The 27,851-nt window shown below is 44.3% G+C and overlaps 1 protein-coding gene across 1 annotated transcript in view; it reads left to right on the top strand.

Annotated features, from left to right (window-relative positions):
• Window positions 1-27,851, top strand: part of SLC22A18 (solute carrier family 22 member 18) — a 206,015-nt gene that overhangs the window by 47,580 nt on the left and 130,584 nt on the right. The gene's annotated exons all lie outside the window — the stretch shown is intronic.

Below are 27,851 nucleotides of genomic sequence, written 5' to 3'. Positions count from 1 at the left end.
TAGTAGTAGTAAAATGCATTACAATAGCAGTGTGAAGAGGGAAAGGAATTCAATGTGTCAGAGTGATAAGAAGGTGACAGATACAGTAAAATTATTCTAATACTCATTACATTACAAGTGCTCTTACATTCCACAAATACCGTAAAGTTCTATATGGATCCCAAACAAAGAGAACCAAGTAGTCCTTGGAAAGAATAAAGGAAGAATTGGTTTAACACTTCGTTAATACTCACTATCCCAGAGGAAGTAACTTGCTATAAAATGGCCTGTTAACTAAGTTGTATAATCATGCATATTAATTTGTCCGCTCACAGGACAAATCCCTCCTCTCAGTACCCTTCTCCACCACCGCCAACTCCAGGCTCCGCCCATTCTGCCTCGCCTCACCCTATGCATGGAACAAACTTCCTGAGCCTCTACGCCAAGCCTCCTCCCTACCCATCTTCAAGTCCTTGCTCAAAGCCCACCTCTTCAATGTTGCTTTCGGCACCTAACCTTTATACCTTTCAGGAAATCTAGACTGCCCCAATTTGACTGCCCCTACTTGACTGACTGTACATTTGTCCATTAGATTGTAAGCTCTTGAGCAGGGACTGTCCTTCTATGTTAAATTGTACAGCGCTGCGTAACCCTAGTAGCGCTTTAGAAATGTTAAATAGTAGTAGTAGTACTACTACTTATCACATAGACCATAGAAGTCTGCCCAGCACTGTCCTTATGTTCCAACTATTGAAGCCCACTCCAGCCTATCTGTCTTGTTATTTGCGGGACACAGACCATAAAAGTCTGCCCAGCACTGTCCTCAGGTTCCAGCCACTGAAGTTGCTGTCAAAGCCCTTTCCAGCCCATCCTAAACTGGGTTGTCATATATGGAACACAGATTGTACAAGTTTGCCCGGCACCAGCCCTAGTTCATCACAGCTGGAGTCATGATCTAAGCGTTACTCGACACATCCACACTCATGAAGCCATTTAACATTATACCATCCATTTTCTAATTAGAGATCCTCTGTGTTCATCTCACGCCATAATAGGTGTAAATCAACTTGTGGAAGGTAATTTTATGAACCTTTCTCTTGTCTAAAAGTACACATGTAAAAGATCTCTTATGAAATTAGGTCAGTCCTAAAGTATGCATGATGCAAGTTGGTACAGGGGAGGAGTGTGGGCAGAGTCAAGCTTTATGCATGTATTTTGTAGAATACCAATGAACAAACACAGCGAAGATGACGAAATCACAAAAAGTCTGTAATGGTGCTGTCACAACTTTTATTCAAAACAAGGCATTACTCGACACGGACCTTTTGTTTTGACCAATGGGCCTGCATCAGGAGACTGAAAAAACATAAATACCATATAAGAACTGTGTGTCAACTAGGGTTACCTCTATTTGAGGACATGGCCGGGCAACCAGGCAGGCTGGTGGGCGGACGGGCAAGAGGGCATCCTATCCTCCCCTCCCCTCATCTACCTTAGTGTGGTGCCCTTGTGGTCTAGTGACCTCTTTGGGGCAGGAAAGAGCCCCCTCTTTTCTGCCCGGCGCGTCTGCAGACTGTCTTTCTCCCAGCACGATTCAAAATGGCTGCCAAGAGTTCAAGCAGTGGGCTCGTGAGACTTCTGCAGAAGTCTTGCAAGGTCACTGCTTGAACTCTCGGCAGCCATATTGAATCAGCGCCAGGAGAAAGACAATCTGAAGAAGTGCCAAACTTACAAAAGAATATATAAAAGCATTTTCACATAAAATACATATATGAGAAGATGTAAAACTAATACTTAAAACATTGGTTTCAGTGCATGAGACCTTAAGTTATATTAATGGTCAAATAAATGGTCAACATGTTTGATAATGCGAGATCATCTATATAGCATGTGTTTTGAACTCAAAAGTTAAAATGTACACTCACATCCTATTGTTAAAAAGAAGTGACCGCATAATCAAAAGGTGTAGTAAAAAATGTGTAGTAAAATATAATAAACATGGTCCCAATATTAACTTATTATTCATTACAATTAACACATGTCACTAAGACAACAAGATTAGAGAATACATATTGCATTCTAAATGCAACAACCTTTAATAGAGTAGTTATCAAACTGTAGGAAGTGAAGCGATACACAATATCATCAATATCTATATAAAAACAATGCTATATTTTTGTCTATCTACAAAACACTAATCAAATAACATCCACCGCTAGAAGAATCCCATAGAAGAGAACCATGGAGGTAAGAGAGAAGAGTTACATACCTAATGCCACTAGAGTTGTTAGACTGTATGTCTTTTGCACCATACAAGTTATGTATCAAGCATTGATGGCGAACTTGCTAAAGGCACACTCCCCTCAGTTGTCTGTCGGAACATAAGGGTGTACGTTTGTTCATACATCATACATGTTTTTATGCTTGTTGACCCACAGTTTTTGTACAGTAATTTATTTATTTATTTAGATATTGCTCACACCTTCTCAGTAGTAGCTAATAATGTTTTTTATGCTTGTCAACACACAGTTCTTATATGGTATTGATGCTTTTTAAGACTCCTGATGCAGGTTCATTGGCCAAAACACAGGCCTGTGTCATCATGCCTTGAATAAAAGTTGTGACAGCACCATTACAGACTTCATATGATTTCATTGTCATCTTCGCTGTGTTTGTTCATCTGTGTTGGTTTGAGAGGATTTGTTCTTCTGTTTTGCTATCTTTGTAGAATACATGCATACTGTACACACTAACATTTAGGCCTGCTCCTGAGCAGGGCCTGTGATCTAGCTGCTGTATCTGCTGGATTTGTGCTAGCATTTTATAAAGGCAAATAGGGGCTCCTTTGCTAAAGTGGGATAAATTTTTGTACGTAACATATTTTAACTGCAAAGGATACGGTGCGGTAACTGCAAAAGTCTTTCTGGTACATAAGTACATAAGCACTGCCACGCTGGGAAAAGACCAAAGGTCCATCAAGCCCAGCACTCCATCTCCGACAGCGGCCAATCCAGGCCTCAAGAACCTGGCAAAGCCCCAAAATTTAACAACGATCAATGGACTTTTCCTTCAGGAATCTGTCCAGACCCCCTTTAAACTCAGCAAGGCCAGCTGCCGTCACTACCTTCTCCGGTAATGAGTTCCAGAGTCTAACCACGCGCTGAGTAAAGAAAAACTTTCTCCAATTTGTTTTAAACCTACCACATTCTAATTTCATCTTTTGTCCCCTGGTTCTATTATTGTTAGAAAGCGTAAACAAACGCTTCACATCTGTCCGCTCTACCCCACTCATTATTTTGTACACCTCTATCATATCACCCCTGAGCCGCCTTTTCTCCAGGCTAAAGAGTCCTAGCCTTCTTAACCTCTCCTCATAAGGTAGTCGTCCCATCCCTTTTATCATTTTCGTCGCCCTTCTCTGCACCTTCTCCAATTCCTTTATATCTTTTTTGAGATGAGGCAACCAGAACTGAACACAATACTCCAGGTGCGGTCGCACCATGGAGCGATATAACAGCATTATAACATCCTCATGCTTGTTTTCCATCCCTTTTCTAATAATACTCAACATTCTGTTCGCCTTCTTAGCCGCCGCAGCACATTGAGCGGAAGATTTCAACGTCCTATCCACAATGACTCCCAGATCCCTTTCTCGGTCCGTAACTCCTAAAGCGGAACCTTGCATGACATAGCCGTAATTCAGGTTCCTCCTTCCCACGTGCATCACTTTGCACTTGTCAACGTTGAACTTCATCTGCCATTTGGACGCCCAATCCCCCAGTCTCACGAGGTCCTCTTGTAATCTTTCACACTCCTCCCGCGACGAGATGACCCTGGATAACTTTGTGTCATCTGCGAATTTAATTACCTCACTAGTTACTCCCATCTCAAGGTCATTTATAAATATGTTAAAAAGCAGCGGTCCCAGCACAGACCCCTAAGGGACCGCACTAACTACCCTTCTCCATCGAGAATAATGACCATTCAACCCTACTCTCTGCTTCCTATCTTTTAACCAGTTCTTAATCCATAATAATACACTGCCTCCGATCCCATGACTCTCCAGTTTCCTTTGGAGTCTTTCATGAGGCACTTTGTCAAACGCCTTCTGAAAATCTAGATATACAATATCAACCGGCTCCCCTTTGTCCACACGTTTGTTCACCCCCTCGAAAAAATGCAGTAGATTTGTGAGGCAAGACTTCCCGTCACTAAATCCGTGCTGACTTTGTCGCAATACGTAGCCCATGCTTTTGTATGTGCTCTGTAATTTTATTCTTAATAATAGCCTCCACTATTTTTCCCGGCACCAACATCAGACTCACCAGTCTATAATTTCCCGGATCTCCTCTGGAACCCTTTTTAAAAACCGGCATTACATTGGCCACCCTCCAATCTTCCGGTACCACACCTGATTTTAGGGATAAATTCCATGTTACTAACAGTAGCTCCACAAGTTCATTTTTAAGCTCTATTAATAATCTGGGATGAATACCATCCGGTCCCGGTGATTTACTACTTTTTAGCTTGCAGAACTCCAAGTTACATCCTCCAAGTTTACAGAGAAATCATTTAGTCTTTCTGACTTGTCTGCTTCAAATACCTTTTCCAGCACCGGTATCCCTCCCAAATCCTCCTCGGTGAAGACCGAAGCAAAGAATTCATTTAATTTCTCCACTACAGCTTTGTCTTCCCTGATCACCACCGTCGTCCAGCGGCCCTACTGATTCTTTAGCCGGCTTTCTGCTTTTAATATACCTAAAAAAAAAATTTTGCTATGTGTTTTCGCTTCTAACACTAACTTTTTTTCAAAGTCCTTCTTAGCCCTCCTTATCTCCTTTTTGCATTTGGCTTGACATTCCTTATGCTTTATCTTATTGTCTTCAGTCGGTTCCCTTCTCCATTTTCTGAAGGATTGTTTTTTGGCTCTAATAGCTTCCTTTACCTTACCATTTAGCTACGCTGGCTGACATTTGGTCTTTTTTCCTCTTTTTCTAATACGCGGAATATATTTGAATGCAGGGAATGTTTCCAGCATTTACTGCACAGGGCAGACACTTACTGAATGGCACAGCATGTAACTTGGTGCAAGCCCAGAAAAATAAAATTATAAAGGCGTCATTGCCACAGTAACTGCTCCCCCCCTTGCACATCACATCTCCCTCCCAAGCATTACTCCACACATCATCCCATGTCTGATCCCACCCACATCACCCCAACATGACTGATGACCCCAACATGTCTGACCCCTTCCATACATGTCCGATCCCTCCCACTATGATCCCAAAATATCAATTTCCCAACATCATCTTTAAATGTCCCTCCATCCAACACCCTCCCACAACACTCAAAATTCCCTTCTGATCCCCTGTCCAAGCTCCACTTCCCTGAGAACAAGCCCCATCCCCTTAGACCACATTCCCTCCATGGTGGTCCAGTGGTAGCCGGATAGTAGTTGAGCGCCTCTGCTGCTACTGAGGTCTATGCCTGGGAAACTGATCATAACAATATCAAGTTTGAGCTACTATCTGGGATAAACCGCAAAGAAAATCTACTGTAGCTGCATTTAATTTTTGAAAGGACAACTATAATAAAATGAGGAAAATGGTTAAAAAGAAGCTAAAAGGATCGACTGCTAAGGTTAGGACACTAAGGAGCTCATTTTCAAAAGAGAAACTTCTGATGGACTTCATAGAAAAGCATCTAAAAATTGGTTTTGAAAATACCAATGTGGATGTTTTTGTGAGAAAAACGTCCAAATGCAGATTTATGCCACTTTTTGGATGTTTTTCTATGCAGTCCATCAGAAGTGCATTCAAATCACAAGGGGGCATGTCAGGGGTGTGTTAAAGGCGGGATCTGGGCATTCCTAACACTTGGACGTTTTTCAGCCATAATGGAACAAAACATAAGTACATAAGTAATGCCACACTGGGAAAATACCAAGGGTCCATCAAGCCCAGCATCCTGTCCATGACAGTGGCCAATCCAGGCCAAGGGCACCTGGCAAGCTTCCCAAACATACAAACATTCTATACATGTTATTCCTGGAATTGTGGATTTTTCCCAAGTCCATTTAGTAGAGGTTTAAGGACTTGTTCTTTAGGAAACCGTCTAACCCCTTTTTAAACTCTGCCGAGCTTAACTGCCTTCACCACGTTCTCCGGCAACGAATTCCAGAGTTTAATTACGCATTGGGTGAAGAAAAATTTCCTCCGATTTGTTTTAAATTTACTACACTGTAGTTTCATCGCATGCCCCCTAGTCCTAGTATTTTTGGAAAGCGTGAACAGACGCTTCATATCCACCTGTTCCACTCCACTCATTATTTTATATACCTCTATCATGTCTCCCCTCAGCCGTCTCTTCTCCAAGCTGAAAAGCCCTAGCCTCCTTAGTCTTTCTTCATAGGGAAGTTGTCCCATCCCCGCTATCATTTTAGCCGCCCTTCGCTGCACCTTTTCCAATTCCACTATATCTTTCTTGAGATGCGGCGACCAGAATTGAACACAATACTCAAGGTGTGGTAGCACCATGGAGCGATATAACGGCATTATAACATCCTCACACCTGTTTTCCATACCTTTCCTAATAATACCCAACATTCTATTCGCTTTCCGAGCCGCAGCAGCACACTGAGCAGAAGGTTTCAGTATATTATCAACGATGACACCCAGATCCCTTTCTTGGTCCGTAACTCCTAACGTGAAACCTTGCATGACGTAGCTATAATTCGGGTTCTTTTTTCCCACATGCATCACCTTGCACTTGCTCACATTAAACGTCATCTGCCATTTAGCCGCCCAGTCTCCCAGTTTCGTAAGGTCCTTCTGTAATTTTTCACAATCCTCTCGCAAGTTAACAACTTTGAATAACTTTGTGTCATCAGCAAATTTAATTACCTCGCTAGTTACTCCCATCTCTAAATCATTTATAAATATATTAAAAAGCAGCGGTCCTAGCACAGACCCCTGAGGAACCCCACTAACTACCCTTCTCCATTGTAAATACTGCCCATTTAACCCCACTCTCTATTTCCTATCCTTCAACCAGTTTTTAATCCATCCAGGACTAAAACTAAGATGTTTTGAGCTAGACCTGTTTTTATAACAAATAAAGCACAAAAGGGTGCCCTAAATGACCAGATGACCACAGAAAGGAATCAGGGGTGACCCCCCAATGCCCCCCAAGTGGTCACTGACCCCCCCCCCACCACCCCCCACAAATGTGAATACAAATCTGATTTAGCAACCTCTATGACAACTTCAGAGTCAGGCCTATTAGAGCAGCATGCAGGTCCCTGGAGTAGTGTAGTGGTCAGTGTAGTGCAGTGCACCATGGAGTGGGGGACCCTGGTCCCTATCTCCTCTACCTGTCACATTTGTGGTGGAAACTGTGAGCCCTCCAAAACTCACCAAAAACCCACTGTAGCCACATATAATCACCCTCTTCACCCTTTCACCCATAAGGGCTATTGTATACAGCTGTGGGCAGTGGGTTTTGGGGGGCTCAGCAGAGAAGATAAAGGAGCAATGGTGAGATGTGTACCTGGGAGCATGTTTTTGAAGTCTACTAGGGTGCCCCATTTATCTCCTGGGATGTCTGTTTAGTTTACTAAAAATGCTGGCCCCTCCTACCAGGGCTGCAGAAAGGGGGAGTAGGGGGGACAAAATTCCCCAGGCCCAGGCCTCCAATGGGGGCCTGGTGCCGCAGTTCCACCCACCTGCCCTCAGCTCCGTCGTCGACCGTCTGCCACAGGGCCGGGCCCCCTACATTGAAATCACAGCGCCTCTCACCTCCGTGTGAAAGCGCTGCAGGCAGCAGCAGATCGCCTCCCTTCGGGCCTCCTTCCCTCCCAGTGTCCCACCCTCGCAGAAGTTACGTCAGACGAGGGCGGGACACAGGGAGGGAAGGAGGCCCAAAGAGAGGCGATCTGCTGTTGTCTGCAGTGCTTTCACACGGAAATGAGAGGCGCTGTGATTTCAATGCAGGGGGCCCGGCCTGGTGGCGGACGGAGGGAGGGCAGCGGCCTCGGAGGGAGTGGTGGCGGCAGTGGTGTGCTGGAGCTGGCTCGCACCGGCTCGCAAGAGCCGGTTGTTACATTTATTGGCATCTTGCGAGCCGGTTGTTAGGCAGTGCGAGCCGGCTCGCCTCTGCTCCCCCGCTCGTCCATCTTCCGTCTGCCCTCTGCCAGCCTTCGTTCCGTTCCTTCGCATCATGGCTCCGCCCTCGCCTGACGTATTTCCTGTTTGTGCGAGGGCGGAGCCATGATGCGAAGGAACGGAACGAAGGCTGGAACCGAGCTGAGCCTGCTGTCTTCGCTTCAACGCCGGCGCGCCTCGAGAGAAAATAAAATTTTTAAAGGCAGGGCGGCGGCGCAGGGAGGAAACAGGCAGGCCATCGGGGAGCAGAGCTGCAGAGGGCAGACGGATGATGGATGACCGGGGGAGCGAGGAGGGCTGGAAGAAGGCAGATGGAGGGGAGGAGGGCAGGGGGGAGACGAGGGTTGCTGGACATGGGGGGATGGCAGGGGGGAGACAAGGGTTGCTGGACATGGGGGGATGGCAGGGGGAGAGGAGGGTTGCTGGACATGGGTGTGTGGATGGCGGGCAGGGGAAGGGAGGGTTGCTGGACATTGGTGGATGGAGGACAGGGGAGAGGAGAGTTGCTGGAAATGGGTGGATGGAGGGCAGGGGAGAGGAGGGTTGCTGGACATGGGTGGATGGAGCCAGGGCAGGGGGAGAGGAGGGTTGCTGGACATGGGTGGGTGGATGGAGGGCAGGGGAAGGGAGGGTTGCTGGACATGGGTGGATGGAGCCAGGGCAGGGGAGAGGAGGGTTGCTGGACATGGGTGGATGGCAGGGGGAGAGGAGGGTTGCTAGACATGGGTGGGTGGATGGAGGGCAGGGGAAGGGAGGGTTGCTGGACATGGGTGGATGGAGCCAGGGCAGGGGAGAGGAGGGTGGCTGGACATGGGTGGATGGAGGGCAGGGGCGAGGAGTGTTGCTGGACATGGGTGGATGGCAGGGGGAGAGGAGGGTTGCTGGACATGGGTGGATGGAGTGCAGGGCGGGAGAGGAGGGTCACTGGACATGGGTGGATGGAGGGCAGGGGGGAGAGGAGGGTTGCTGGACATGGATGGAGGAGAGGGAAGGGAGAGAGAAGAAATGCTGGACATGGATGGAGGGGAGGGAAGAGTGAGGAAGGAGATGAGAAGAGGGAAAAGGAAGAGAGGAGAAAAACTGCACATGGATGAAGAAAATAGGCAGAAGCTGAGGACCAGAAATGTAGAAGAAAGGAGGAAAGGAAAGAAATAAAGGGAAAGGAAGCCCTGGAAATGGAGTTAAGAGGACAGATAGCAGCAGAATCGGATACTGGGCCAGCATGATCAGAAAAACAAAGTCACCAGACAACAAAGGTAGAAAAAATCATTTTATTTTCATTATAGTGTTTGGAATATGTCCACTTTGAGAATCAGGTGCTCACATTAAGAGTTTATTTTTATTTATGGCATTTTATCCCACATTAAACATGAATTATTGCCCCCCCCCCAGGCTCTCTCCCCGGCTATAGCCAGCTCTGCAATTTGGGGGGGGGGCGCAGAGGTGGACGAGAGGCGCAGAGGTGGATGGGGGGGCGCAGAGGTGGACAAGGGGCGCAAAGGTGGAACGGGGGGGCACAGAGATGGACAGGGGGGGCGCAGAGGTTAAACATTTACCAGCACACCACTGGGTGGTGGCCACCTCGGGGGGGCCCCAGGCGTGGCCTTGCCCCGGACCCGGCCCAGTCTCTCAGCGGCCCTGCCTCCTACATCCCAATGGTTTGATTTTCTACATTTTTCACTTGGACATTTTTGTCTTGAAAATGGACCAAAAAAACAAAACGTCCAAAGCACAAAACCTTGTTAGAAACAGTATTTTCTAAAACAAAAGATAGACGTTTTTCTTTTTGGAAAATGAACTTCTTTCTTATTCAGATTTTGGGCATTTTTTGCAAAACATCTAAAGTCGGAGTTAGATGTCATATCAAAAATGCCCCTCCACATCATTCTAAAAAAATACCATTTTGGAAGACAAATCCAGATGCATTCCACGTATTTGCAAAGGTGGGAATAAGGTAAAAGGTGAAGTAAAAGAATCTACTACAGTCAAAAGATTCTCCTCCAAAGAATGGAAAAAGGATCCAAATGAAGAAAATAAGAAGCAACATAAGCACTGATAAGTCAGATGCAAAGCATTAATAAAGAAGGCTAAAAGAAAATATGAAGAGAAACTTGCTGCAGAGGCTAAAACTCACAGTAACAACTTTTTCAAGTACACCAGAAGCAGAAAGCCAGCGAGGGAATCCATGGGACTATTAGATCATGAAGGAGCAAAAGGGGCACTCAGGGAGGACAAGGCCATAACAAAGAAACTGAATGAATTCTTTGCTTCTGTCTTTACAGAAGAAGATATAAGAGATCTGCATGTATTGGAAATGGTTTTCAAGGGTGATGATGCGGCGGAACTGAAAGAAATCTCGGTGAACCTGGAAGATGTACTGAGCCAATTTGACAAATTAAAGAATAGTAAATCACCTTGACCAGATGGCATACATCCAAGGGTACTCAAAGAACTCAGACTTGAAATTGCTGATCTGCTGTCATTAAAATCGGTCATAGTACCTGAAAATTAGAGCATATCTGGCCCAGTGCCTGGCCTGAAGACCATGGGCGGAGCTAGCCGCCATATTGGTCAGAACAAAACAATAGCAAAGACACCTGTTTGACAAATTGACCGTGAGCTATTTGTTTTACCATTGGTTTGCACTAAAGGTCTATAGACCCCTGAGGCAAGCCCTTGTAGCCGAAACACGATTCGTGTCGGGTCATTTTATTTATTCTAATAAAGACCTTGTTTGGGAAACACCATTTGTGCGAGGACCCCTTTTGTTTTGGATCCACTTGTTGTACATTTGACTTTCGGTTTCTCCTGTGGTGAGATCACCCTCTGTGGGTGTTGGCTTCAGCCAACAGAAGTCTTCCCTCACCAATTTGCTTCATTTCTTTGAAGGCATGAATAAACATGTGTATAAAGGTGAGCCGGTTGATGTAGAGTATCTAGATTTTCAGAAAGCTTTTGATAAAGTTCCTCATGAGAGAATCCTGAGAAGATTAAAGAATCATGGGATAGGAGGCAAGGTTCTGGTGTGGATTAGGAATTGGTTATTGGATAAAAAACAGAGGGTAGGGTTAAATGGTCATTTCTCTCAATGGAGGAGGGTGAACAGTGGAGTGCCTCAGGGATCTGTATTGAGACCAGTGCTATTTAACACATTTATAAATGATATGGAAATCGGAACGATGAGCAAGATGATTAAATTTACAGATGATACAAAACTATTCAAGGTTGTTAAAACATGAGTGGACTGTGAAATATTGCAGGAAGACCTTAGGAAATTAGAAGACTGGGCATCATAAGTGTTACCATACTGGGACAGACCAAAAGTCCAGCAAGCCCAGTATCCTGTTTTCAACAGTGGCCAATCCAGGTCAATAGAGGATCCCAAAACAGTACAATACATTTTATGCTGCTTATCCTAGAAATAAGCAGTGGATTTTTCCCAAGTCCATTTTCATAATGGCTAATAGCCAAACCTTTTTTAAACCCCTCTAAGCTAACTGCTTTTACCACATTCTCTGGCAATGAATTCAAGAGTTTATTACACATTAAGTGAAGAAATATTTTCTCCAGTTTGTTTTAAATTTACTACTTTGTAGCTTCATTGGGTGCCCCCAAGGCCTAGCATTTCCAGAAAGAGTAAACAAGTGATTCATGTGTACCCGTTCCACTCCACTCATTTTATAGACCTCTACCATATCTTTCCTCAGCCGTCTTTTCTCCAAGCTGAAGAGCCCTCGTCATTTCAACCTTTCCTCATAGGGAAGTTGTCCCATCCCCTTTATCATTTTGTTGCACGTCTCTGTACCCTTTCTAATTCCACTATATCTTTTTTGAGATGCAGTGACCAGAATTGCACACAGTATTCAACGTATGGTCGCACCATGGAGCGATGCAAAGGTATTATAACATACTCATTTTTATTTCCCATTTCTTTCCTAATAATACCTAACATTCTATTGACTTTCTTTGCAGCTGCAGCACACTGAGCAGAAGGTTTCGAAATATCGTAAACGATGACTCCTAGATCCTTTTCCTGGTCGGTGACTCCTAACACAGAACCTTGCATCACGTAGCTATAGTTCAGTTTCCTCTTTCTCACATGCATCACTTTGCACTTGCTCATATTAAACATCATCTGTCATTTAGACGCCCAGTCTGTTTTACCCAGTGACGATCCTAGGTCAGCTGCCACCCGGGGCAGATCGTCGCTGTGCACCTCCCCCCCCCCCCGGGTGCAGTGGCGTCTTTCCCCCCAGGGTGCAGCACGACACCCCCCTCTGCGCAATGACCCCCCCCCCCCCCCCCCCCGGGTGCATTCTTAGCTGCTTGGAGCAGCCGCGCGGCTGTCAGCTCCGCTGACTCCCTGCTCCCTCTGCCCTGGAACAGGAAGTAACCTGTTCTGGGGCAGAGGGAGCAGGGAAGCAGCAGAGCTGACAGGTGCGCGGCTGCTCTCTGTACCCCTCCAGCAGCATGCACATGCCCTTCGTACACCACTGGTTTTACCACATTATTAAGTTCACGTAAATCCTGAAACTTTCCCATCTCAGAGCCCACTTCGTTGCTAAAAGTCCTACCCTTATTCAATAAATTATCTGCGGGTGTCCCACACACTGAATATACCCCTTATTCTAATGTTGAATTAAATAGTGTAGCTCAACAACTACGTGATCTTTCTGAAGGGGGTAACAAGTGGATACGCAAATTTGAAGAATTAACTCTGGGCATGACACTCGCCATAGGTGATATTAAAGCTTTATTAGGTCGCATTCCCCAAGCCAATGTTGTAGATCTTTTCGCAGCCGCTGGCATCAGTCAAGCCGCTACTGTTGATACATGGGATGGTAATAAATTCTCTAACTTTAAACAGCGATTGTTTACTGCCATCCAAACTAGATTCCCCACTGGTAAGGACTTTTCGGTCCTTACGTCCCAATGTTAGGAACTTACCAAACCTATCGAAAAATAACACGGATCCTATTGGCCGCTTTCGCATTATGGTCACCTCTCCTTCACCATCCAATACTAACCTGAATAATCCCTTGGTACCCCAAACCACTGAAACAAAAATCCCCATCAGGGTTCTCAACGTAACCAGCTTAAAGGAAACTTTTGCTCTTGAAACTGGTTATGGTGACACAAATTTGTGGATGGATTGGATACAGTTTACAACTCAAAGTTTGAACTTATCTGATTGTTATGTCTGCTCCTCCTCTCGCCCCGTGCCCTTGGCTGTTCCCTTTCCTTTCAATTTTGTGAATGATTATAATGGAACTATATGTATGCTAAAATTACTTCAAGGTAGCAAAACTAATGAGGCATCTTGTCTTTCCCTTAGTCTATTATTTCCCGAATTACGCAAGGGTGCGAGGGTACCTCCAGTGTTTAGGACACCTGTACAAGGTACAATATTTGAAACTTGTTTACAAAGGGCAGAGGTTGCCAATCTCTATCTCGTAGGAGACTTATCTCTACCATTTTGCCTGGCACCGACGTCAGGCTCACTGGTCTATAATTTCCCAGATCTCTTCTGGAACCTTTTTAAAAAATCGGCATTACATTGACCACCCTCCAATCTTCAGGTACCATGCTCGATTTTAAAGATAAATTGCATATTACTAAAAATAGTTGTGCAAGTTCATTTTTCAATTCTATCAGTACTCTGGAATGAATACTATCCGGTCTAGGAGATTTGCTACTCTTCAATTTGTCAAATTGTCCCATTACATCCTCCAGGTTTATAGAGATTTCATTCAGTTTCTCCGACTCGTTGGCTTCAATATCATTTCTGGCATCGGTATCTCTCTCAAATCTTCCTTAGTAAAGACTGAAGCAAAGAATTCATTTAATCTCTCTCCTATGGCTTTGTCTTCCCTGATTGCCCCTTTTACCCCTCGGTCATCTAGCGGGCCAACCAATTCTTTTGCCGGCTTCTTGATTTTAATATACCTAAAAAAATTGTAATATGTGTTTTTGCCTCCTACACAATCTTTTTTTCAAAGTCCCTCTTTGCCTTCCTTATGAGCACTTTGCATTTGACTTGACATTCCTTATGCTGCTTCTTATTATTTTCAGTTGGTTCCTTCTTCCTTTTTTTTTTAATTTTATTTATTAGATTTACTATATAATCACAAACAAAAATCTACTTGTACAGAAAAGTAAATTGGTTTGCAATTGGAAAATATTAGGAAAAGAAACAAATATTTCTTCTTCCATTTTCTGAAGCTTCCTTCACCTCACTTTTTAACCTTGCCAGCTGTCATTTGGTCTTCCTCCCTCCTTTTTTAATATATGGAATATATTTGGCCTGGGCTTCCAGGATGGTATTTTTGAACAGATCCACACCTGATATAAATTTTTGACCCTCACAGCTGCTCCTCTAAGTTTTTCTTTTCACTGTTCTTCTCATTTTATCATAGTCTCCTTTTTGAAAGTTAAACACTAACATTTTGGATTTCCTGTGTATACTTACTCAAAAGCTAATATCAAATCTGATCATATTATCATCACTGTTACCAAGCGGCCTCATCACCATTACCTCTTGCACCAGATCATGCGCTCCACTAAGGACTAGGTCTAGAATTTTTCCTTCTCTTGGTGGCTCCTGTATCAGCTGCTCCATAAAGCAGTCCTTGATTTCGTCAAGGAATTTTACCTTCCTAGCATGCCCTGGGTTACATTTACCCAGTCAATATCGGGGTAATTGAAATCACCCATTATTATCGTGTTGCCCAGTTTGTTAGCCTCCCTAATTTCCAATAACGTTTCTACATCTGTCTGTTCATCCTGGCCAAGCGGACGGTAGTACAATCCTATCACTATCCTTTTCCCCTTTACACATGGAATTTCAATCCATAGGGATTCCAAGATGTGTTTTGTTTCCTGCAGAATTTTCAATCGGTTTGATTCAAGGCCCTCCTTAACATACAGTGCTACCCCTCCACCAATTCGATACACCCTATCACTACGATATAATTTGTACCCCAGTATGACAGTGTCCTACTGGTTATCCTCCATCCTCCAGGTCTCAGAGATGCCTATTATATCTAATTTTTCATTTACTGCAATATATTCTAACTCTGACCATCTTATTTCTTAGGCTTCTGGCATTCGCATATAGACATTTGAAACTATGTTTGTTGCTCCTATTTACGTGATGCTTAGTACTTGACAGTATTATTATTATTATTTTTATTATTATTATTATTGTTATTATTATTATTATTTATTGCACTTGTATCCCACATTTTCCCACCTGTTTGCAGGCTCAACATGGCTTACAAATACCTGTAATGGCATTGCCATTTCAGGGTACAAAATACAATTGGTGTTACAAAGATATTAAGAATAACAAGGTTCACATGTCAATATAATCAAACAGTCAGACAGGAGACAGTCATAGTCAAGGAGTCGTGGTGGTATGTTGTGGTTAGTTATGGATTCTCGTGCAGTCTTTTGTCTGATTTTTATTTTTATTTAAGGACACCTGATCTATTATGGTCTCTCTTGCAACCTATTTTGGTGAGATCTTTGAAAGATACCTTATTCTGAACCATGCGCTTTTGAGCGTGGTGGGGGTGACAAAAGGAAACAAGGGAATTCAGAAAGTCATCCCCAGAGTAAACATGATGGCAGAGGCAAAGGTCATGTAAATATAGAAAACCACCTAAACTCACTAAACACATGTAAAGCAATGAGTGCAAATGCTTGTAGTCTAAGTAAAAAGGTTCAAGACTTGCAAGCCCCGATGTTTGAAGAAAACTTGGATATTGTTGCTATTACAGAGACGTGGTTCAACAATTCGCATGAATGGGATGTGACAATACTGGACTATAATCTTTTTTAGGAAGGATAGAGAGGTCCGAAGAGGTGGAGGAGTAGTGCTGTATGTGAGAGACACAATATCAGAGCGCCTGAAATGCGAGGAACCTGGGGAAAGAAAGAAGCTTTATGGATCATCCTGGAAATAGAAGATGGAACCTGTATCCACATGGGGGTTATCTATAGACCTTCAGCAAAAACAGAGAAGTTAGACAAGGATCTGATAGAAGATATTCAAAAGATTGGTATGAAAGGGGAGGTGCTACTGTTGGGAGATTTCAATTTGTCTGACATGGATTGGAACATCCCATCTGCAAAATCAGAAAGAAGTAGGGAGATTGTGGATGCCTGTCAAAGTGCCTTGCTCAAAGAAATGGTGACGGAACCCATGAGGGAAGGGTTGATGCTGGATCTAGTGCTCACGAATAGAGGAAGTGTTTCCAGTAAACAGGTGGGTGATCATCAAACTATATGGCGAAGGCGAAGTGCGGACGCACAAAACTCAAAGTACTGGATTTCAGACGTACTGATTTTGATAAAATGGGGAATTCCTGAAGAAGGAGCTGTTGGCGTGGGAAGGCTTAGGAGATGTGGAAAATCAGTGGTCAAAACTAAAGGCTGCTATAAATATGGCAAATGATCTTTATGTGAGGAAAGTAAACAAAAACAAGAGAAGCAGGGAGCTATACCTGTTACATTTGTGGAGGAAACACCGAGCTCTCCAAAACCCACCACAAACCCACTGTACCCAAATATAGGTGCCCCCTTTCACCCGTAAGGGGTAGTGGTGTACAGTTGTGGGTAGTGGATTTTGGAGGGCTCAGCACACAAGGTAAGGGAGCAACGTTCCTGGGAGCATTTTATGAAGTCCACTGCAGTGCCCCCTAGGGTGCCCAGTTGGTGTCCTGGCATGTCAGGTGGACCAGTGCACTACAAATGCTGGCTCCTCCCACCTCCAAATGGCTTGCATTTGGACGTTTTTGACATGGACGTCTTTGGTTTCGAAAATCGCTGAAAGTCAGAAACATCCATGTCTAGGGACTTCCAAATTTAAGGATTTGGATGTCTCTGATGGTATTTTCGAAACGAAAGATGGACATCCATCTTTTTTCGAAAATATGGTTTTCCCCATCCCTGGATTTGGATGTTTTGTAAAGACCTAAATCGCAACTTGGACGTATCTTTCAAAAATGCCCCTCCACATATCAGTTCCTCCTATTGTCTGACCATAACTGTCCTCGGAAGGAAAAAAATGTGTTTTTCATTGGTCAATATGCACACATTTGATGTCAGTTGCATGCAAATCAAAATTGCCTTTTGTAACACAGTTCCACACTTTCATACACTAAGAGCAATTGTAGAAAACTTTTACTCTTCCATGAAATGGCACAATTTGCTCCCGTTCTATTAGTGCTCAAACATTGCAGAAGAGCATCACTCAGTGCATCCAAATTTAAACATATTCCAAGACGTTCCTCAGTTCCTCTATGAATGGCCGCATTTCGTGGTACTTCTTCAGGAGGAACTACTTCCCATATACTCTGTAAAAGCCCAACAAAACATACCATAGCCACAATAAACTCTCACCTCTTGGTGTATGAAAGTGTGGAACTGTGTTACAAAAGGCAATTTTGATTTGTATGCAACTGACATCAAATGCGTGCATATTGACCAAAGAAAAAACAAATTTTTATAATGTTACATGATGACTTGCATGACATGAATGGACAATTTAGCTTAAATACTATCACCTGTTTTTTTAATCATTTATTTATAATTTTTCATTTTACAAGGGTCACTTGCAAACAGCAATACAGAGATGACTGTACATTAATACAATATTAGAAGAAAACAATCTCAACTAGATAAATGAATTATATACAATCTTTCTCTTTCTTAGACCACAAAATAAATAGGGAGAGTGAAACAAGACAAGGAGATCAATTAAACAACAGTAAACCAAGAAAACGTGCTATTAACCTGATTATCCCCAGTTATTATTTATCTGAATCATTATTCCACATTGATCATCTGGTTGGCCTCCTCAAACCCAAAACGGTGTATAGTCAATTAATTTTGTTGGAAACATACTTATTGTCCAATATTAGTGGAAACAATACACCTGATTTCATTTTTCCCCCTTTTAAAACCAGAAATTATTTAACAATACAAGCACTTGAATCTCTGATCCAATTCCCACTGATTAAAGTAATCCCAGTTTCACAGGCTTCACTCCTTTTGAATTAATATACTAAGAGGAATCATTTCATTTTCAAAATCTTAACCGTTTCCTATTCCTGTAGAACTTCATTTGCTGTATCAATTTTTCATTCTCAAAGGATTCGATTAGATTATCCATGTGGCTCACTAATAAGATTATATCTGAAGCAAAATTATTTACTACCACCGTTAGGTCCTGGTGTGCCTTCCAGATGATATTCAATGTAACCTCCACGGGAGCCAAAAACTCCAAGCTGATAGCTCTTATGGCTTTAGGAGTGGCACCGCCGACACGGGTTCAGCTGTAAACGACTTCCATTTCAGCATACACTCCTAACTCACTCCTCCACTCCTTTGGACATGGTGGTTAAATGATTTGAGAGCGATGAAGTTGTTTCCAGGTCCAAGAGCATCGACGCTCCTTTGCCAGCGCTAATCAATGGACTCATCAACCCAGTCATCTGTGTGCAGCTCGTTGCGTAGCGGTCCCACACTTGCTGCACAGGGGACAAAACTCTGGCCATTGGCGGCTGACCCCCCATTGTCCCCTTCCTCTCAGTTAAGGTAACTGCAGGTGCAAAGAGGAAATTTCAAGTAAACAAAGACAAAACTTCAGAGGACAGCTAGGCCGTTGAGCGTACGAGCTTCAGGTCACCATCTTTCCACTCTCCCTAGTTTGGGACACTCTTTGTCTGGTTTCTCCTCAGAGGCCTGTCTGATATGAGTAACCCTTCAGCATAGCCCTCTGAGTCATTGAAACACGGAAGCCCCTCCACCACTAATACTATCACCTGTTAATGAAGTTTTATAGTGTAATGTGAGCAATTTGTTACAAGTATTATGTAAGCAGGATTGAGCTTTGTTCAAACATGAAAGGGTGTGTAAGTATGTTGATGTGTGTTTTGTTACAATAAACAGAATTTGGATATGAGTATTGTTGGTCTGGAGCACATTTAGTAAGTGATTTATATAGGAGTGCTCTGGTATATCCCCTGTATTTAAATAGTTAAAATTTAATGCCAAGAAGTGTAGAGTGATGCACTTGGGGTGCAGAAACCCAAAAGAGAGATACCAGATAGGAGGGGAGAGATTAGTAAACTCGACTGAGACTTTGGGTGTTGGTGTCCGAGAATCTAAAGGTGAAGAAACAGTGTGACAAGGCGACAGCCATGACCAGAGGATGCTAGGCTGCATAGAAAGGGGTATAACCAGCAGAAGAAAGGAGGTGTTGATGCCCCTCTACAAGTCGTTGGTGAGGCCCCACTTGGAGTATTGTGTTCAGTTTTGGAGGCTATATCTTGCTAAAGATGTAAAAAGACTGGAAGCGGTACAAAGAAAAGCTACAAAAATGGTATGGGATTTGCGTTGCAAACCATGTGAGGAGAGACTTGCCAACCTGAACACGTATACCTTGGAGGAAAGGAGAAACAGGGGTGACATGATACAGACGTTCAAATATTTGAAAGGTATTAATCCGCAAATTAACCTTTTCCGGAGATGGGAATGTGGTAGAACTAGAGGACCTGAATTGAGGTTGAAGGGGGGCAGACTCAGGAGCAGGGGCGTAGCCAGCCTTCCGTGGGTGAGGGGTCCAGAGCCCGGGGGGAGGGGGCACATTTTAGCCCTCCCCCCGGCACCGCCCCCCCACCGCCGACATTGCCGCCCCCCCTCCCGCCGCGAACCCGCCGCCGCTGCAGCCTACCTTTACTTTTGCTGGCGGGGGATCCCACTCCCCGCCAGCCGACGTCTTCTTCTCAGTCGCTTCCTGCTCTTCAATTTGTTTGCTGACGTCCTGCACGTAATTGTACGTGCAGGACGTCAGACTCAGAGAACAGAACTGAGAACAGAACTGTTCTCTGAGTCTGACGTCCTGCACGTACAATTACGTGCAGGACGTCAGCAAACAAATTGAAGTGCAGGAAGGACTGAGAAGACGACGGCTGGCGGGGAGTGGGATCCCCCGCCAGCAAAAGTAAAGGTAGGCGGCGGTGGGGGCGGGTTCGCCGGGAGGGGGGTCCTGGGGTGAATCTGCAGGGGCCCCGGCCCCCTCAGGCCCCACGTAGCTACGCCACTGCTTAGGAGTAATATCAGGAAGTATTTTTTCACAGAGAGGGTGGTGGACACATGGAATGCCTTCCCGCAGGAGGTGGTGGAGATGAAAACGGTAATGGAATTCATATATGCATGGGATAAACACAAAGGATTCCTGTTTAGAAGGAATGGATCCACAGAATCGTAGTGGAGATTGGGTGGAGACACCGGTAATTGGGAAGCAAAACTGGTGCTGGGCAGACTTCTACGGTCTATGCCCTGATTGTGACTGAATAGATATAGATGGGCTTGAGTGTAAATTTTAAGGGGCTTCAACATTAGCTTCAGAACTTTTAGTACAAGAAGAGTGCTGGGCAGACTTCTACGGTCTGTGCCCTGAGAATGGCAAGGACAAATCAAACTCGGGTATACATATAAAGTATCACATACCATGTAAAATGAGTTTATCTTGTTGGGCAGACTGGATGGACTGTACAGGTCTTTATCAGCTGTCATTTACTATGTTACTATGACTGTCGGCCTTCCCCCAGTTTCTAGTTTAAAAGCTGCTCTATCTCCTTTTTAAATGCTGATGCTAGCAGCCTAGTCCCACCCTGGTTAAGGTGGAGCCAATCCTTTTGGAATAGGCTCCCCCTTTCCCAGAATGTTGCCCAGTTCCTAACAAATATAAAACCCTCCTCCATGAACCATCGTCTCATCCATTGAGACTCCGGAGCTCTGCCTGTCTCTGGTGCCCTGAACATGGAATGGGGAGCATTTCTGAAAATGCTACCCTGGAGGATCTGGATTTCGGCTTGCCACCTAGGAGTCTAAATTTGGCTTCCAGAACCTTCCTCCTACATTTGCCTATGTCATTGGTACCTATATGTATCAAGACAGCTAGCTCCTCCCCACCAGTATCTAAAATCCTATCTAGGTAATGCGTGAGGTACGCCACCTTCACACCAGGCAGGCAAGTCACCAGGCAATCCTCACGTCCACCATCCACCCAGCTACCTACATGCCTAATAATTGAATCACCAACTACAACAGCTGTCGTAACCCTTCCCTCCTGGGCAGAAGCTCCTGGAGACGGTTCCTCGGTGCAAGAGGATATTGCATCCACTGGTGGGCTAGTCCTGGCTACAGGATTATTTCCCACTTCACCAGGGTGATGCTCTCCATTTAGAAGGCCTCCCTCCACCAAGGCAACACAGGGGCTGCCAGACTGGCAGATGAAATTTAATGTGGACAAATGCAAAGTGATGCACGTTTAAAAGAATAATCCGAATCATAGTTACCTGATGCTATGGTCCACCCTGGGGGTCAGCACTCAAGAAAAAGATCTAGGTGTCGTTGTAGATAATGTGCTGAAATCTTCTGCTCAGTGTGCTACAGTGGCCAAAAAATCATACAGGATGCTAGGAATTATTAGGAAAGCGATGGTGAATAAGATAAAAAACAATATGTGTATTGCTCCATGGTGCGACCACACCCTGAGTATTACGTTCAGTTCTGGTAGCCGTATCTCAAAAAAGATATATCGGAATTAGAAAAGGTTCAAAAAAGAGCGACCAAAATGATAAAGGGGATGGAACTCCTCTCGTAAGAGGAAAGACTAAAGAGGTTAGGGCTTTTCAGCTTGGAAAAGAGAAGGATGAGGGGAGATATGATTGAGGTCTACAAAACCCTGAGTTGTGTAGAACGAGTAGAAGTAAATCGATTTTTTACTCGTTCCAAAAGTATAAAGACTAGGGGACACTCGAGGAAGTTACATGGAAATACTTTTAAAACAAATAGGAGGAAATATTTTTTCACTCAACAAATAGTTAAGCTCTAGATCTCATTGTGATAACAGCGGTTAGCGTATCTGGGTTTAAAAAAGGTTTGGACAAATTCCTGGAGGAAAAGTCCATAGTCTGCTATTGAGACAGACATGGGGAAGCAACTGCTTGCCCCAGGATAGGTAGCATGGAATGTTGCTGCTAATTGGGTTCTGCCAGGTACTTGTGACCTGGCTTGGCCACTGTTTGGAAAACAGGATACTGGGCTAGATGGACCATTGGTCTGACCCTGTATGGCTACTCTTATGTTCTTATGCCGGGATCCAAAATGGCTGTAGCACCTAAGCTAGACGCAGCTGTACTAGTGAACTACTGGTTCACATCATCTCCTCTTGAGGTGACAGTAAGTTCAGCTGCGCAACCAGCTAGCGCATGGTACCAACCTATGTGCTAGCTGTCACAGCTACCCATGTCTGCCTACCCATGTCATGCCCAGCTCCGGCCCACTCCAGCATCAAGCAGCTAATGTGGGATTTTTACCGTGTTAGCTGCTTTTTTAGCACAGAAGACATTAGGTAAGTAAGGGGGTCTTTTACTAAGCCATGTTAGAAATCAGCTGGCGGTAAATGCCGAAATGGGCGTCTCAGCATTTACCACCAGCTGATTTCTACCGCGAGCTAAAAACTCATAAAGACCTCATAAAATGGTCCCATAAACGCCTAGAAATAGGTACCCTGTCATAAAATTACCCTCAATTTGCATTAATTTGGAGAGAACCAAATGCATGTCCCTGTTGGTTAAAGGTCTTCTCTCTCACACATGAATGTGTGTTTATCAGGTCTGGACTGGTGGAAGGAGGTGGGGGTTAATGGTGGTTTGGATTTGGATCTTGCATTTATAAAATTAAAGCAATAAGTCTATGCATGCTTTGGGGATAATTGGATCAAGCAACTCGATCAAGCCTGCCATTCAAATAGAAGCATAGCCTAATGGTTAGAGCAGTAGCCTAACAACTAGGGGAGCTGGTTTCAATCCCACTGCTGATCTTTCAACTTCAGAGAGGAAGAGTGATTTAGTGGTTAGTGCACTGGACTTGACATCCAGAAAATGCCAGGTTCAAATCCCACTGCTGCTTCCTGTGATCTTGGACAAGTCACTTAACCCTCCATTGCCTCATGTACAAACTTAGATTGTGAGACTGACAGGGAAATACCAGAATGTAACTCATCTTGAGCTACTACTAAAAAAGATGTAAGCAAAATCCAAATAAATTTAGCCTTTCATTGCCTCAGGTACAAAACTAGGAGCCTAGTTTCTAAAATGAGGTGAAACCTGGGCTTAATGTGCTTTAACACATGACTTTCCCACACACTAAGCCCAGATTTCCACTTATGGTGGAATTTTTAAAAATATTTTAATGTAGGTTGTCATTAGTGCATGGCACCTGCATACAGTTAACATGAGAGCACTTCTCCTATTTAGGAGGTGCTAGGGTTTCTGCGTTAGCACACAGTAATCATAATGCCCTAGTTGCAAAATGCAGGAAACTCCCACTCTCTGCCTATAACAAACCCCCTGCAAAAATATTTGTTTTTAATAGGTAACATGCAGGTTGCTCTGTGTTAACAGGCTAAATACCACAGAATGCTTTAAAATGTTTTGCAGTAGTCTGTTCTCGTGTGATAACTCTGCATTAAGGGCTTAACACCCTTAATTAAAAGGGCTCCTTAGAATGTAAGTCTTCCAGGGACAGGGCAATCCCTACAGTACCTGAATGTAACTCACCTTATAAAAAGGTCTAAACAAGATTTTTTAAAAATCTATGCAGACGAAGAAAATGCTCAATAGAGTAGAAAAAGTAAATAATGAGGAAAAAATAACCCAAAGACACCAGTGAAAGCCTGCATATAATATTTATTTGTCTACTTATAAGTGCTTATATATTACTTCATCAGTGATAAATAACTACCCAAGTTCCTGCATGCAGTGGAGAAAATCCAGAACTGGATCAACCCTGCCGGGCAAACCTGGAGCCAGTCAGCAACTATAGATACATAAGTGAAATCTAAGCTTTAAGTTGTGTCGTTTAGTGTAGTTTATATCAGGCCTTGACACATTTTGTTTTTAAAAGCCAGCCTGAAAACCCAGGAACCAGCCACTTAGACCCCTCCCACAATGCCTCTCATTCCCCTGGCATAGTTTTGCATATCAAGTCTTTTCTCATTTTGTGTTAATGGGGAAAAGCTTAGGGCCCTTTTAATATAGGGTTGGTGTGCGCCAATCCAGAACTACCTCAGGAGCCCAGTGGTAGTTCCCACCCCCAGTGCACGCCATTTCTGGTGCTACAGAATTTTTTAAGATTTTTGTAGTGCCGGAACTTAACTGGCAATAATTGGGTAAAATTGCACGCTGCCCAGTTAGTGCGGGAGCCCTTACCGCCATCTCAATGGGTGGTAGTAAGGGCTCCTCACCGAAATGGCCATATGGTAAGTGGTTCACTTACTGCACGGCTATTTCTTTTCCCTAAAAATGGCCAGCCTTTTACCCATTGTGGTAAAAGGCGGCCTCAGCACGCATCAAAAACACACACTGACGCTAGCGCAGGCCCCTTTTTACTGCAGCTTAGTAAAAGTAAACCAGGCAATGCACCACTGCACAGTGCCATCCCCCATGCTGTCAGCAGCATAACAGTGTCCCTAACTGCTGTGTCTGAGGCAGGGCCATAGCAAGCTATATGTGGGTATTCAGCTGCACAGGCCACAAGGGAAGCGAGGGCACCAAAATTGTGCCCTGCCCATTGCCTCCCCTGCTTGGCTGCTGCAATGCAGTAAGAGGGAAAGCACTAGGGTGTGTTTCACATGAGATGTATTTCCTGCCCGGGGTTGTCGTCGTCTGAGGCAAATGCCTTTTTGCTTCATATTTCATAATGACCCATGTTCCCACTAGTCTTTCTCTCTCTTTCCCTTACCTAGTCTATGTCCCAGCAGTCCCAATCCCTTACCCTCAAGAGTCATCTCTCACCACCTCTGAGGTAGTCCCTCAGCCAGACCCCTTCCCTTCTCTCCCCCCCCCCCCCCCCCCCCATGTCCCAGGCATCTCTATCAGAGAACAATCTGACATAATTTTCAGACCTGGCCTTAGTAGCACTTGATCAAATTGCCCTTCCAGGTAAAATGGCTCTTTACACTGGCCTGTCCTGCATAGATTCCATGACAAGGGATCAAATATGAGCAGCTGTTACATATGGCCAGGAACTTACCAAAAGAGATATCTGTTCTATTCCATACTCCTGGCCCTGGGAAAGGGACCATGGTGTCACTTGATTAATCACACACCATGCAAGAAAGGAAACCAAGTCACTGAAAGCCAGGAAGTAGGAAAAATTCAAAGGCTGTGTTTTTCCTCCTGCTTATAATTCTGTTTTTACGATAGAGAAGATGGGGCATTAATGAAAAATAAATTATTTCAATCTGTCATTTGATGATAGCACACATTGATCAGGTCTAGTCTGCAGGAAATGGATCTCCTAGAAAGTAATTCATTTGTAGTTTAGGCCTGTGAGATTTCCCTGTGTCCCCAACTATAGACTTCACATGCTGGCAACACTAACAATGTATTTGAGTAACTTGGAGGGGAATAATCGGATGATGCTGGCAAAATAGATTGCCGGCAATCTATTTTGGCGGCACCGCAAACAGCTGGCCGAACCGTATTATCGAAAAAGACAGCCGGCCATCTTTCCTTTCGATAATATGGTTTGGCCCAGCCAAATACCAGAGTTCGCCGGGTTTGAGATGGCCGGTTTTGTTTTTCAGCAATAATGGAAACTAAAAGTGGCCATCTCAACCCCGGCTAAATCCAAGGCATTTGCTCATGGGAGGAGCCAGCATTTGTAGTGCACTGGTCCCCCTGACATGCCAGGACCAACCAGGCACCCTAGGGGGCACTTCTAAAAATTAAAAAAAATATATACAAATACCTCCCAGGTGCTGAGGCCCCCAAATCCCCCCCAAAACCCATTCCCCACAACTCTACACCACTACCATAGCCCTTATGGGTGAAGGGAGGCACCTACATGTGGGTAGAGTGGGTTTTGGGGGGGTTTGGAGGGCTCAACACTTACCACCACAAGTGTAATAGGTAGTGCACAGGGGATGGGCCTGGGTCCGCCTCCCTGAAGTCCACTGCAACCAACAAAAACTGTTCCAGGGACCTGCATACTGCTGTCAGGGAGCTGGGTATGACATTTGAGGCTGGCAAAAAAGGTTTTTATTTTTATTTTTTTAGTGTGGGAGGGGGTGGTGACCACTGGGGGAGTACGGGGAGGTCATCCCTTTCCCTCCGGTGGTCTTCTGGTGAGTTGGGGCATCTTTTTGAGGCTTGGTTGTGAAAATAAAAGGACCAAGTAAAACCGGCGAAATACTGATTAACGCCGCTTTTTTTTTCATTATGCGCTGAAGCCGGCCATCTGGTAGTCACGCCCATGCCAGCCCATGTCCCGCTTTCACTACGCCGCAGACATGCCCCCTTGAACTTTCGCCGGCTTGGAAAGTGGTGATGGTGTCAAAAAAGCAGCTTTCGATTATACCGATTTCGCCGCTTTTGAGAGCTCGCCAGCCATCTCCCGATTTATGTTGGAAGACAATCACTTTCGAAATTAAGCCCATTGGTGACTTTGTGTCTTCATCCAGCCACACTATTTCAGAGTGTGCTACCAGAATTTTCCTAGAACAAATTTACAAAGGCATTCTGCATGAAATCATCACAAAATAGGGCCAGTCTGGAAGGTTTTGTTGTTTTATAACTTATGAGCAGCTAGTTCACACCATCATCTCATCCCATGGAAACCCCCAGCATCTTGGATATGCTAAGATCTCTGCAGATGGAGCCACAGAGTTCACCTGAGAACCTTTCAGCATCCATTCAGCAGAGAGAAGTGGTAGATGAAGGGCAGGACCTCCATTGCTGGCCTTTTCATGATCACTCACTCTCTCCCCATTCATAGGATCACGGGCCGATCCCACATCTTTATACAGGGTGTGAGGGGAAAAGGAGAGGCACCAATCCATCCATCACCACTCCTCCTACCATTTCTTTCACACCACATTGCTGTCATATCACTGCCACCGAAGGAGCTCTATGTACACCTGCACCTTTCATTAGATTTAAAGCACATGTCCCCAAATTTTATAAAGTTGGGCACACAAATTTATGCAAATTAGCAAGTGCTACTTAGGGTTAGAGAACAATAATGGGCCACAAATGAGTGCTAATTTGTGCCAATTAGCAGTTACATGCTCAACTGCCCTTAGTGGGTATTCTAGAAGATACGCATGCAAAATCTGTTATGCGCAACTTCTGCAGATGTGTCAACATGTGAGCGGAATGGGTGGTTCAGGGACTAGGATTATCACATGCAGGTTATAGTATACTAGCACTTATGGGCATAACTGACATCACTTAGGCACATGTAGCATGGCAATAAGTGCTTGCACCTAAAGTTAAACATGTAAATCAACATTTACACTAATATTCTATAAACAGCAGTTAGGTGCCCTATCTTGAATTTATCCCATGGTGCATAAATTCTATTGCAAGTTTTGCAGACGTAAATCTCGTGAGACTTCCACTGAAATTTCCTGCACCATTCAGCTTAAACCTAATGAAAGCCACACCTGGAGGTGTACCTAGAGCTACTTTATTCAGCAGCTACATTAACATGAAATCCCAGTGCCAGGATTCAATTTTTCGACACCATAGCAACTTGGTACCTAGGATGTTATGAACCCTGGCATACAGAATTTTCTAGACATGAGTGCAGTGCCTGAAGTGCACAGGTACTAAATGCTTGCTGGAA

This window comes from Microcaecilia unicolor, chromosome 4, assembly GCF_901765095.1.
Source record: "Microcaecilia unicolor chromosome 4, aMicUni1.1, whole genome shotgun sequence".
Classification (NCBI taxonomy): Eukaryota; Metazoa; Chordata; class Amphibia; order Gymnophiona; family Siphonopidae; genus Microcaecilia; species Microcaecilia unicolor.
The sequence above is the reverse complement of the archived record's forward strand: the minus strand, read 5'-3'. Positions and strand labels throughout refer to the sequence as shown.